Raw genomic sequence first — 7,827 nt, 5'->3', positions numbered from 1 at the left:
ATAATAATAAATTAGAAAGAGGGCAATGAGGAATGACAATGATACCAAGGCTGATAAATCTGCCATATAAAGAAAGACTTAAAATTCTAAATTTATTCTCACTTTCAAAAAGGAGAATGCGATGAGACTTCATTGAGGTTTTTAAAATGTTGAAAGGCTTTGACAATATCAATGTCGATGATTACTTCTTATTAGACAATCAAATACAAGAAGACCTCACGATTTTAAAGTAATTGGTAAAAGATTTTCTACGAATGAAAGTAAGCATTTCTTCTTTAACCGGTTGTTAATGTGTGGAATTCGTTACCTTCCACTGTCGTTGAAAGTAACACAATAACAACATTCAAAAATCGACTAGATAAATACTTTGACTCTAATCCGCAAATAAAATATTATCCCTTGCAATAAAAGATCTGACATCCCGGCAATTAATTGCAGTTGGATAGGATAGTGGTAGCAGTAGTGTTAGTTCATCTTCTATTGCCTAGTTACCCTGTCTTCTTAACTGTAGCTTAGTATAGTAATAACAAACAGCCTCGTTAGGGCCAATAGACCTGCTGTTGTTTGTTCTTCCTTTGTGTTCCTTTGTGTTCCTCCTAACTCTCCTCCTCCTAACTCTCCTCCTCCTCCTAATTCTCCTCCTCCTCCTAACCTTCCTCCTCCTCCTAACCTTCCTCCTCCTCCTAACCTTCCTCCTCCTCCTCCTCCTCCTCCTAACCTTCCTCCTCCTCCTCCTAACCTTCCTCCTCCTCCTCCTAACCTTCCTCCTCCTCCTCCTCCTCCTAGCCTCTCCTCCTCCTCCTCCTCCTCCTCCTAACCTTCCTCCTCCTCCTCCTCCTCCTCCTAACCTTCCTCCTCCTCCTCCTCCTCCTAACCTTCCTCCTCCTCCCCCTAACCTTCCTCCTCCTCCACTTCATCCTAACCCTCTTCCTCCTAACACTCCTCCTCCTCCTCCTCCTCCTGACGATACTCATCCTCCTCATAATCTTCCTCCTCCTTCCAACCTTCTTCCTCCCCCCAACTTTCCTCCTCCTTACAACCTTCCTCCTCCTCCCAACCCTCTTCCTCTTCCCAACCTTTCTCCTCTTCCTTTTTCCATCGTTCCCCTCCTCCATAGCCTATTCCTACTTCTTTACTTCTCCTCCTCCTCCTCCTCCTCCTCCTCCTCCTCCTCCTCCTCCTCCTCCTTCCTCCCACTCCTACCCCCCTCCTCCTTCTGTTCTTCCTGCCTTTTACTTCTCTCCTTTTTCCCTTCTGTCTCCTCCCCTTCCTCCTCCTCCTCCTCCTCCTCCTCTCTCCAATTCCCTCTCCTCCTTCCTCCTTCCCCTGCCTCCTCCTGTCTCCTTGTCTTTCAACGGCACTTGCTAACTCGCTCCTTGATCCCACATTCCCTGTGTAGCTTTTCTGCTTTTTTGAATTCTTTTTCCTTTGATTCTGTTTACCTTTCTGGATCTCTCTCCCTCCCTCCCTCCATCCCTACCTACTACCACATCTTCTCCTTCTTCTTGGTTTTCTTCTTCTTCTTCTTCTTCTTCTTCTTCTTCTTCTTCTTCTTCTTCTTCTTCTTCTTCTTCTTCTTCTTCTTCTTCTTCTTCTTCTTCTTCTTCTTCTTCTTCTTCTTCTTCTTCTTCTTCTTCTTCTTCTTCTTCTTCTTCTTCTTCTTCTTCTTCTTCTTCTTCTTCTTCTTCTTCTTCTTCTTCTTCTTCTTCTTCTTCTTCTTCTTCTTCTTCTTCTTCTTCTTCTTCTTCTTCTTCTTCTTCTTCTTCTTCTTCTTCTTCTTCTTCTTCTTCTTCTTCTTCTTCTTCTTCTTCTTCTTCTTCTTCTTCTTCTTCTTCTTCTTCTTCTTCTTCTTCTTCTTCTTCTTCTTCTTCTTCTTCTTCTTCTTCTTCTTCTTCTTCTTCTTCTTCTTCTTCTTCTTCTTCTTCTTCTTCTCTTCGTCTTCTTCTTCTTCTTCTTCTTCTTCTTCTTCTTCTTTTGCTTCTTCTTCTTCTTCTTCTTCTTCTTCTTCTTCTCTTCTTCTTCTTCTTCTTCTTCTTCTTCTTCTTCTTCTTCTTCTTCTTCTTCTTCTTCTTCTTCTTCTTCTTCTTCTTCTTCTTCTTCTTCTTCTTCTTCTTCTTCTTCTTCTTCTTCTTCTTCTTCTTCTTCTTCTTCTTCTTCTTCTTCTTCTTCTTCTTCTTCTTCTTCTTCTTCTTCTTCTTCTTCTTCTTCTTCTTCTTCTTCTTCTTCTTCTTCTTTCTCCTCCTTCTCTTCTTCTTCTTCTTCTTCTTCTTCTTCTTCTTCTTCTTCTTCTTCTTCTTCTTCTTCTTCTTCTTCTTCTTCTTCTTCTTCTTCTTCTTCTTCTTCTTCTTCTTCTTCTTCTTCTTCTTCTTCTTCTTCTTCTTCTTCTTCTTCTTCTTCTTCTTCTTCTTCTTCTTCTTCTTCTTCTTCTTCTTCCTTCTTTTATGCTTCTTCTTCTTCTTCTGTCTTTTGGGTTTCTTTTTTTTCTGTTTCGTCTTTCCAGGTTCCTTTTCGTCTTCGTTGTCGCCTTCCGTTCTTCTCTATTAAGGTATTTCGTCGTCTCTTTCCTCCAATTTCTCCTCTTTAGATCTTATTCTGCTTTAGTCTTCATCTCTTATGTTCTTCCTTCTCCCTCCTACCTCCTACCTCCTCCCTCCTACCTCCTACCTCCTACCTCCTCCCTCCTCCCTCCTACCTCCTCCCTCCTACCTCCTCCCTCCTACCTCCTCCCTCCTCCCTCCTACCTCCTACCTCCTTCCTATCTTCTACCTCCTTCCTACCTCCTCCCTCCTCTCTCCTCTCCCACCTCCTCTTTCCTCCCTCCTCACTTCTCACTCCTCGCTCCTCGCTCCTCGCTCCTCACTCCTCATTCCTCATTCCTCCATCCTTCTCATACTTCTCCCCCTCACCCTTCTCTTTCTTTTCCTCCTCCATAACTCCCCTTCCTCCTCTTTTTCTTCCTCTTTTTCCTCCAACAACTCCTCCTCCACCAACTCATCCTTCTCCTCCTACTCTATATCTCCTTCACTATCTAACTTTTCCCATATCCTACCTTCTCTTTCCTCCTCCCTCCCTTCTCCCCCACTCCTCCTCCTCCCACCACTCCTCTTGCTCCTCTTCCTTCTCTTCCTCCTCTTCTTCTTGTTCCTCCTCCAAAACTCCTCCTTTTCTATCTAACCTTTCCCATGTCCTCTCTCCTCCTTCTCAACCTCCCTCCTTCACTCCTCGTGCCTCCTAGTTTTCCCTCCTAGTCCTTCCTCCTCTTCTCTCTACCTCTTTCCTCCTGTCTTCCTCCCTTCTCTCTCCTCCTATTTCTCTTCTCACTTTTCATACGTGACCTTCTCCGGTTGTTCAATCTCTTTCCAGTCCTAATTCTCCTCCATATTTGTATTCTCTCGCTACGCAATCCTCATCCTCTTCGTTTCGTTTCTAAACTTCTTCTTTCTGTTCATCTCTAATAATTCTTATTGCCATTTCCTTTCCATCTCCCTCTTCCTTTTCTTCTTCTCCTCTTCCTTTTGTTATTTGTCTTGCGTCCACTGGCGGCGCTATGGGAAGCGTGCTGGTCTCCTATTCACTTAGTCGTGGGTTCGAGTCCTGCACTTCTTTCCGATTTCCACCAATGACTGTTACCTGTCCCAACAGTCCAAGAAGCGCATAATAGGGCAAAAGGGACACCTTCGGCCCCGGCTACTCAGCGCCTCTAGGTGTAGGCTACTCACCACGTTCTTTCTACTCCTATTCCTCCTCTTTCTTTCCTCTCGTCTCATTGTTCCTCTTCCTTCCATTTGTATTTTCCCTCTTTTTCTTCACTTTCTTCCTTACCTAACTTCTCCTCCTCCTCCTCCTCCTCCCCTCCTTCTCCTCCTCCTCCTCCTCCCCTCCTCCTCCTCCTCCTCCTCCCCTCCTTCTACTCTTCCTCCCGTCCTTCTCCTCCTCCTCCCCTCCTCCTCCTCCTCCTCCGCCTCCCCTCCTCCTCCTCCCCTCCTCCTCCTCCTCTCCTCCTCCCCCTCCTCCCCTCCTCCCCTCCTCCTCCCCCTCCTCTCCCTCCTCCTCCTCCTACTCCTCCTCCTCCTTCTCTTCCCTCCTCTTCCCGCGCCCACGTCTAGTCGAGTCTTCTAAGCCTACTAGAAGGTTCTTCTTACCTAGTCTAGAAATGCTTTGAAGTTCGTCTGTCTATTCAAGACTTGTGCTACGACTCGTAGTGATTTCAGTCTTTTAATTCTATATATTTTCTCCTCACACAGGCTTGACATTATGCTCTTAAGCTATCTGTGGTATCTTTAATTGTCTTAGGTTTTTAACTTTTCGTGATTCTATTGATTCTACCAAAGCTTGGAAGAAAGGTTAATCAGTGTTTGAGCGCAGGCTGTGGTCAAACCACACTCTGACATATTTAGAATGTCAGAATTCATTTCCGTCACAGACACACACGTACACACCCATGCGCATTTGATGTGCCCACGGATGTACACGTACGAGCGCGCACACCTACACACCCACACACCCCACACACGAGCACACACACACACCCGCACGCACACGCACGCACATGCACGCACGCACGCACACGCACGCACGCACGCACGCACGCACACACACACACACACACACGCACACGCACACGCACGCACACGCGCACGCGCACACACAAATAAATAACTCTCTCTCTCTCTCTCTCTCTCTCTCTCATTCTCTCTCTCTCATTCTCTCTCTCATTCTCTCTCTCTCTCCCCCCCTCCCTCCATTCCTTCCTCTCTTCCTCCTTTCCTCCCTTCCTTCTTCCCACCCTCTCTCTCTCTCCCTCCCTCTTCTTTTTTATCTCTTTCCCCGTCACCAACCCTCATCCCCGTCCTCCACCATCGTCATCCTCTCCTTTTTCATCCTCTCAGTCACCATCTTCTTCTCTTTGACTTTTGTCCTTAACAAACTTTTTCTTTCAGACATTTGATCTCGTTAAGGTCTTTCCCCAACAGTCAGGTCTCGTCATTACCCACCATCACCCACACCCACTCACCCACTCACCTACCCAAGCACTCCCCCATCCTGACACCCACCCAAGGGCTCACTCACCTGAACTCACACCCAGACAAAAACTCACCCAAACGCTCAAACACCCGGCAACCCTATCCACAACACACCCAACCAACCAACCACCCATTTACCAACCACTTACTCACCCACACACCCACACACACCCGAACCCCACCCAGAATGCGCGCACAGTTCCCCCACACCCTTCTGCTACCCGCTGCCTTCAGCCTTTTACTCTCTTCCACCGAAAGTGTGTATTCATTTTCTCAACCGAGAAGACCACCTAGATCCTTTCCACAATTTTCTCTTCTTTTACTTAATTTCTTCTCTCACTTCTCCTCTTCCTCCTCGTCTTTCTTCTTCTACTCTTGTACTTACCTCTTATTCCTACTCCTATTCCTCTTCTTAATCTTCACCTCATTATCATTCGTGCTTCTGTTTCTCCTAATTTTCTTCTTCCTCTTCACCTACTCCTTTCTTTATTTACTTCTTCTCTTCACGTACTCTTTCTTCTTCACTTTCTTTGTATAATCCTCTTCCCCTTTCTCCCCTTTCTCCTCTTTACTCATCTCTCTTCTTTTCGTTTTAGCTCACTCTCTCTCTTTACTCAGTGCCTCTGCTCTCCCCTTTTCCTTCCTCATCTCTTACCTCCACTTTTATATTTTTCGATTCTTTTCCATTCTTCCTGTTCTTTCATTCTTCCTCCTCTCTGTCCATGCCTTTCCCTCTGTTCTTTGTTCTCGTCCAAGTTATTCCCTTTCGTTGTTGAAAAAACAGAGGGTAAAATAGTCGACTCTTTCGTAGTTCCTTTTTCGAAATTCTTTTGTTCTTCTCTACCCGTTTTCCTTTCTCCGTCTTTGAGTTCTTCCAGACTCCCCCCACCCGCCCCCCACCCGCACCCTTGTCTTCTTTTGCCGTGTCCTGTTTGTCCTACGTCGTATGACCTCTATTCCTCTCTTTGTATTTATTCGTTGTCTATACGACCCAATCTCATTGACCTCTTCCTCTCTCTCTCTCTCTCTCATACACACAGACACACCCTCTCTCCCTTCTGTTCTCTTTCCCCTCTTCTCTTTCCTCTCTTTTCTCTCTCTCTCATCCTCTTTACCTTCATCTCACTGCCTGCCTGCGTGCCTGTTTGCCAGTCTACTTTTCATTCTCCATCTTTCTCCGCGAATGCACCGTCATTGCATCATTGAGCGCTGTCGGCCGCTTTCCTCTCTGTCACTCTCGCTCGCTGTCAATGAACCGAGTTGACCTCAAACGAGCCCTGGACCACGCCAATCCTTCACCCCTTCCACGTTTCTTCTTGTCAGTTTTCTACCTTATCTACCCTATTTGCTTATCTACTTATTTGGTGATCTTCGTTTTTGTTTGTCTACTTCTTGAATAATTCTTTTTATTTATTCACTCGGTTTTACTTTATATATTTATTTATTCATGCGTTATTTTTTTCTCGTATTTATTTGTATATTTCATATAATTCAATTTACGTGTTTGTCTGTTATGTCAGAACCTGGTAACACCTTCTTCACCAATTGGAGGTGCAGCCTTGAGGGGTTGGCACTCTATCTCTGGATTAGTCACAAGATGTCTATGTCACTTTTGACTGTATCATTTCCCTTTCACATAAGGAGAAATGACAACCGGCGACTGATCCCCTCCTACTATCACTCTAATCCCGTGAAGCAGAAACAGTCACACACTAATACAACTCCGTTAAGAGCTTGGCCTTTCCTTTTGTTTAACTATTGACTGACTGACTGACTGACTGAATGATTGATAATTTGATTGATTGATTGATTGATTGAATTAAATGTTTATTTGTTTATTTGCTTATTTGTTTACTTGTTTACTTGTTTACTTGTTTACTTGTTTACTTGTTTACTTGTTTACTTGTTTACTTGTTTACTTGTTTACTTGTTTACTTGTTTACTTGTTTGTTTACTTGTTTGTTTACTTGTTTGTTTACTTGTTTACTTGTTTACTTGTTTGTTTACTTGTTTACTTGTTTACTTGTTTGTTTACTTGTTTGTTTACTTGTTTACTTGTTTACTTGTTTACTTGTTTGCTTGCCTGTTTGGTTGGTTACCTGTTTACCTTTTTACTTGTTTATCTGTTTATTCATCTATTTATTCATCTATTTATTTATCTACTTATTTATCTATTTGTTTGTCTATGTAGTTTTCTTTTTATTTACTCGTTAGTTTTTTATTTACTTGCTTATTTATCTATTTATATGGTTTATTTATTTATTTGTTTATTTTTTCGTTTGTTTATCTATTTATTTGTTTATTCCTTTATCTACATATTTCTTAATTTTCTACTCATTGATAAATTGAATAAACAGTTGGGTTGATTGATAAATCAATTAGTTTATCTTATTATCAATTTATGCTTGTACTGTCTCGTTAACCATTTGTATGATTGGTTATTAATCCATTGATATACATATATTAATTTCCATTATCTATTTATACATTCCTCTTTCCTACCGTCGAATACTTTATGGTTATTTTGTTGTCCCAAAGTTTTCTTCGTCCGTTTCAATAATATTCATTTTCTCTCCTGTGGTGACATCCTTGTAGATGAATCAAATCGTATGGCGTTGAACGAATTACATAGGTCAGGTCTCGTTGTGACGTACGGAGTAGTCTTAGTCTAAACTCCACTCCCTTTCTATTCCCTTCCCTTCCCTTCCCTTCCCTTCCCTTCCCTTCTCTTTCCTTCCTTTCCCATCCTATTCCTTCCCTTCCCATCTCTTCCCTTTCTACCCCTTCCTTTTCCTTTCCCTCC

This window comes from Oratosquilla oratoria, chromosome 35, assembly GCF_046742065.1.
Source record: "Oratosquilla oratoria isolate Oo_2021 chromosome 35, ASM4674206v1, whole genome shotgun sequence".
In the NCBI taxonomy this organism is placed as follows: Eukaryota; Metazoa; Arthropoda; class Malacostraca; order Stomatopoda; family Squillidae; genus Oratosquilla; species Oratosquilla oratoria.
Note: the sequence above shows the minus strand (reverse complement) of the source record.